Genomic DNA, 5,535 nt, shown 5'->3' with positions numbered 1-5,535 from the left:
TCGTGTTTTTTTTTATGCGTAACTTTGATCAGCCTTTCTCAGCTGTGGAATATTTTGATTTTGCGGGACTGAATTTGGCACATTTAAAAAGTAAGAAAAATGCAAAAAGTAGTATAAAAAAATAGAAGATTTACGCATTTTTTTGCGACTAGATACAAACCATTATCCTAACCTTTTGGGCTTAAGGAGTGAAACTGAAATTCCAACGAAACAGTTCCTGTCGACGATCAGCCAAGATATGTCAAAAATTGTAATTTCATTGGCTGCTGGCGTCTCCTACCTGCTGATCAGTAATCAATGACTGCAAATCATTTGCATACGAATGAATTTCTTACGGGATTTGTCGCTAGGCGCATTTGTGGGATTTGTACTGCTCGACAGGTGCAAAGCTACAAGTGCTAATCCAGTTGGAGGAATGTATTGGAAGTGGGTACACCTGGGGATGCATAGAGCGCACGCCTGCGGTAGGGCTCCTAGGCTAACCCATATGCCATTACGTGTGTTGGGTTGCCTTTTGGAAGACCGTCAGGCGCACGCCGAAAACATGTATAGTTGCTTGTGAATGGGCCGTTCGTTGTACTATTACTAAGTTTTACAATAATTAAGAATGGCATGCATAAGAGGTGCAAATGTAATGAGTCATAAACTTTCTAGGTAGTTATATGGCATAATTATTTAAGACGATGTCTTTTATTTTTTTTATACACTTCCTTTGTAAAGGGGTATTTATGCTCTTCGATCCTTACTAACAGATGAATAAATAAATAAATGATTATTCTGAAACACTCTTATCTACTATGAATTTATTCTGCACACGATTATAACGAACAAAATGATGCTATCTATTGTCTCGCCGATGCTGTGTGTCTGAAGGCATGCCTGCTTTCTTGAAAGGGCATGTGATCGCTTGCAAACGTACTACTTTCATTTAGAACTAATCGTAAGCGGATCTGAGAAATTTCAGCGAAAAATTAGTCCTGGTATCAGAAGCGCAGCTGAGCTGAGGAGGTCGACGAAGGCACGCCTTTACGCCTGAAGGGCCGAATGGCGTACATGTAAGTTTGGTTGCCTATGATTAGGGACTTTCACGAGAAGTCATGTGATCGTTTGCTCACATGCTACTTCCACTCAGAACTAATCAAATCGGAGAAATTGCAGCGATAAATTTCTCCTGGTACTAGGAGAACATCTGAGCCGAGGAGGTGGATCGAAGGTTGACGCCTTCATGGCTGCAAGACCGGGTTGCATACATGCAAGTTTGGTTGCCTATAATTAGGCCACTTCCACTTGGTCCAAGCAAGTAAGTTTGGTTGCCTATAATTAGGCTACTTCCACTTGGACCAAGTGAGTAAAAGTTTGGTTGCCTATTATTAGGCTACTTCCACTTTTACTAAACAAATCGGAGAAATTTCAGCGAAAATTACTCCTGATATCAAGAGCGCAGGAGAACCGAGGAGCTCTTCCGCAAACAGGGATACATTGATTGATTGATTGACTGCATATGATGTCGACGCTGAGTGACTGAAGGCATGCATGCATGCTTGCTTGAGACGGCATGAGATCTCAAATTTTCGCGCCACTTCTAATAGAACTAAGCAAATCGGAGAAATTTTAGCGAAAATTACTCCTGGTATCAGGAGCGCAGGAGAACCGAGGAGCTCTTCCAAAAACAGGGACACATTGATTGATTGATTGATTGCATATGATGTCGACGCTGAGTGACTGAAGGCATGCATGCATGCTTGCTTGAGACGGCATGAGATCTCAAATTTTCGCGCCACTTCTAATAGAACTAAGCAAATCGGAGAAATTTTAGCGAAAATTACTCCTGGTATCAGGAGCGCAGGAGAACCGAGGAGCTCTTCCAAAAACAGGGACACATTGATTGATTGATTGATTGCATATGATGTCGACGCTGAGTGACTGAAGGCATGCATGCATGCTTGCTTGAGACGGCATGAGATCTCAAATTTTCGCGCCACTTCTAATAGAACTAAGCAAATCAGAGAAATTTTAGCGAAAATTACTCCTGGTATCAGGAGCGCAGGAGAACCGAGGAGCTCTTCCAAAAACAGAGATACATTGATTGATTAATTGCATGTGATGTCGACGCTGTGTGAATGAAGGCATGCATGCTTGCTTGAGAGGGCATGAGATCTCAAATTTTCGCGCCACTTCCTATTAGAACTAAGCAAATCGGAGAAATTTCAGCGAAAACTACTCCTAGTATCAGGAGCGCAAGAGAATCGAGGAGCTCTTCTAAAAACAGGGACACATTGATTGATTGATTGATTGCATGTGATGTCGACGCTGTGTGAATGAAGGCATGCATGCTTGCTTGAGAGGGCATGAGATCTCAAATTTTCGCGCCACTTCCTATTAGAACTAAGCAAATCGGAGAAATTTCAGCAAAAATTGCTCCTGGTATCAGGAGCGCAGGAGAACCGAGGAGCTCTTCCAAAAACAGGGACACATTGATTGATTGATTGACTGCATATGATGTCGACGCTGAGTGACTGAAGGCATGCATGCATACTTGCTTGAGACGGCATGAGATCTCAAATTTTCGCGCCACTTCTAATAGAACTAAGCAAATCGGAGAAATTTTAGCGAAAATTACTCCTGGTATCAGGAGCGCAGGAGAACCGAGGAGCTCTTCCAAAAACAGGGACACATTGATTGATTGATTGACTGCATATGATGTCGACGCTGAGTGACTGAAGGCATGCATGCATGCTTGCTTGAGACGGCATGAGATCTCAAATTTTCGCGCCACTTCTAATAGAACTAAGCAAATCGGAGAAATTTTAGCGAAAATTACTCCTGGTATCAGGAGCGCAGGAGAACCGAGGAGCTCTTCCAAAAACAGGGACACATTGATTGATTGATTGACTGCATATGATGTCGACGCTGAGTGACTGAAGGCATGCATGCATGCTTGCTTGAGACGGCATGAGATCTCAAATTTTCGCGCCACTTCTAATAGAACTAAGCAAATCGGAGAAATTTTAGCGAAAATTACTCCTGGTATCAGGAGCGCAGGAGAACCGAGGAGCTCTTCCAAAAACAGGGACACATTGATTGATTGATTGACTGCATATGATGTCGACGCTGAGTGACTGAAGGCATGCATGCATGCTTGCTTGAGACGGCATGAGATCTCAAATTTTCGCGCCACTTCTAATAGAACTAAGCAAATCGGAGAAATTTTAGCGAAAATTACTCCTGGTATCAGGAGCGCAGGAGAACCGAGGAGCTCTTCCAAAAACAGGGACACATTGATTGATTGATTGACTGCATATGATGTCGACGCTGAGTGACTGAAGGCATGCATGCATGCTTGCTTGAGACGGCATGAGATCTCAAATTTTCGCGCCACTTCTAATAGAACTAAGCAAATCGGAGAAATTTTAGCGAAAATTACTCCTGGTATCAGGAGCGCAGGAGAACCGAGGAGCTCTTCCAAAAACAGGGACACATTGATTGATTGATTGACTGCATATGATGTCGACGCTGAGTGACTGAAGGCATGCATGCATGCTTGCTTGAGACGGCATGAGATCTCAAATTTTCGCGCCACTTCTAATAGAACTAAGCAAATCGGAGAAATTTTAGCGAAAATTACTCCTGGTATCAGGAGCGCAGGAGAACCGAGGAGCTCTTCCAAAAACAGGGACACATTGATTGATTGATTGACTGCATGTGATGTCGACGCTGTATGACTGAAGGCATGCATGCTCCGAGTATCAGGAGCGCAGAAAAACTGAGAAGCTCTTCCAAACACAGGAACACATTGATTGACTGCATGTTATGTTGACGCTGTGTGACTGAAGGCATGCATGCTTGCTTGAGAGGGCATGAGATCTCAAATTTTCGCGCCGGTTCCTATTAGAATTAAGCAAATCGGAGAAATTTTAGCGAAAACTACTCCTGGTATCAGGAGCGCAGGAGAATCGAGGAGCTCTTCTAAAAACAGAGACACATTGATTGATTGATTGACTGCATGTGATGTCGACGCTGTATGACTGAAGGCATGCATGCTCCGAGTATCAGGAGCGCAGAAGAACTGAGGAGCTCTTCTAAACACAGGGACACATTGATTGATTGATTGACTGCATGTGATGTCGACGCTGTGTGACTGAAGGCATGCATGCTTTCTTGAGAGGGCATGTGATCGCTTGCTCACGTACTACTTTCATTTAGAACTAATCGTAAGCGGATCGGAGAAATTTCAGCGAAAAATTACTCCTGGTATTAGGAGAACATCTGAGCCGAGAAGGTCGATCGAAGGTTGACGCCTTTTTTCTGCAAGACCGGGTTGCATGCATGTAAGTTTGGTTGCCTATAATTAGGCTACTTCCACTTGGACCGAGCAAGTAAGTTTGGTTGCCTATAACTAGGCTACTTCCACTTGGACTGAACAAATCGGAGAAATTGCAGCGAAAAATTACTCCTGGTATCAGGAGAACATCTGAGCCGAGGAGCTCGATCAAAGGCACGCCTTATGCCTGAAAGCCTGTGTCGCATAAGTACAAGTTTGGTTGCCTATGATTAGGCGCATCCACTTGGATTAATAACTCGCAGAAATTGCAGCGAAAAATTACTCCTGGTATTAGGAAAACATCTGAGCCGAGGAGCTAGATCAAAGGCACGCCTTATTCCTGAAAGCCCGTGTCGCATACGTATAAGCGTGGTTGCCTATGATTAGGCGCTTCCACTTGGACTAAGCAACTCGGAGAAATTGCAGCGAAAAATTACTCCTGGTATCAGGAGAACATCTGAGCCGAGGAGCTCGATCGAAGGTACGCCTTAACGGCTGCAAGGCCGTGTCGCATACATGTAAGTTTGGTTGCCTTTGATTAGGCTACTTCCACTTGGACCAAGCAAGTAAGTTTGGTTGCCTATAATTAGGCTACTTCCACTTTGACTCAACAAATCGGAGAAATTTCAGCGAAAATTACTCCTGATATCAGGAGCGCAGGAGAACCGAGGAGCTCTTCTAAAGACAGGGACACATTGATTGACCGATTGACTGCATGTGATGTCGACGCTTTGTGACTGAAGGCATGCATGCTTGCTTGAGAGGGCATGAGATCTCAAATTTTCGCGCCACTTCCTATTAGAACTATGCGAATCGGAGAAATTTCAACGAAAAATTACTTTTGGTATCAGGACCACATCCAAGCCGAGGAGGTCGTTTGAAAAAAGGGACTGGTCGATTGATTGCTTGTGATGTCGACGCTGTGAGTCATGCCTGCTTGGTTAAGAAAACTTATGATTGAAACTTCAATTTACTACATCGACGTAATTTTTTGGGAGTAATCGATTGCGCACAGTCTGAATACGCAAACAAAAATTTGATCCCACATTTTGAAGGGGAGAAAAAAACTGAATCACATACTCAGGTTTAAAGTTTCAGTTGCAATTTATTCAATACGTCAAAACCGTGGTACAATTGTTCTGATGTCAGTGTATAGTGCTTCTATTTGCTTAGTAAGATTAGTATTAAAGATAAAAAGAAACGCAAAAAAATGA

Source organism: Neodiprion fabricii, chromosome 7 (assembly GCF_021155785.1).
Source record: "Neodiprion fabricii isolate iyNeoFabr1 chromosome 7, iyNeoFabr1.1, whole genome shotgun sequence".
In the NCBI taxonomy this organism is placed as follows: domain Eukaryota; kingdom Metazoa; phylum Arthropoda; class Insecta; order Hymenoptera; family Diprionidae; genus Neodiprion; species Neodiprion fabricii.
This window is presented reverse-complemented; position numbering follows the sequence as displayed.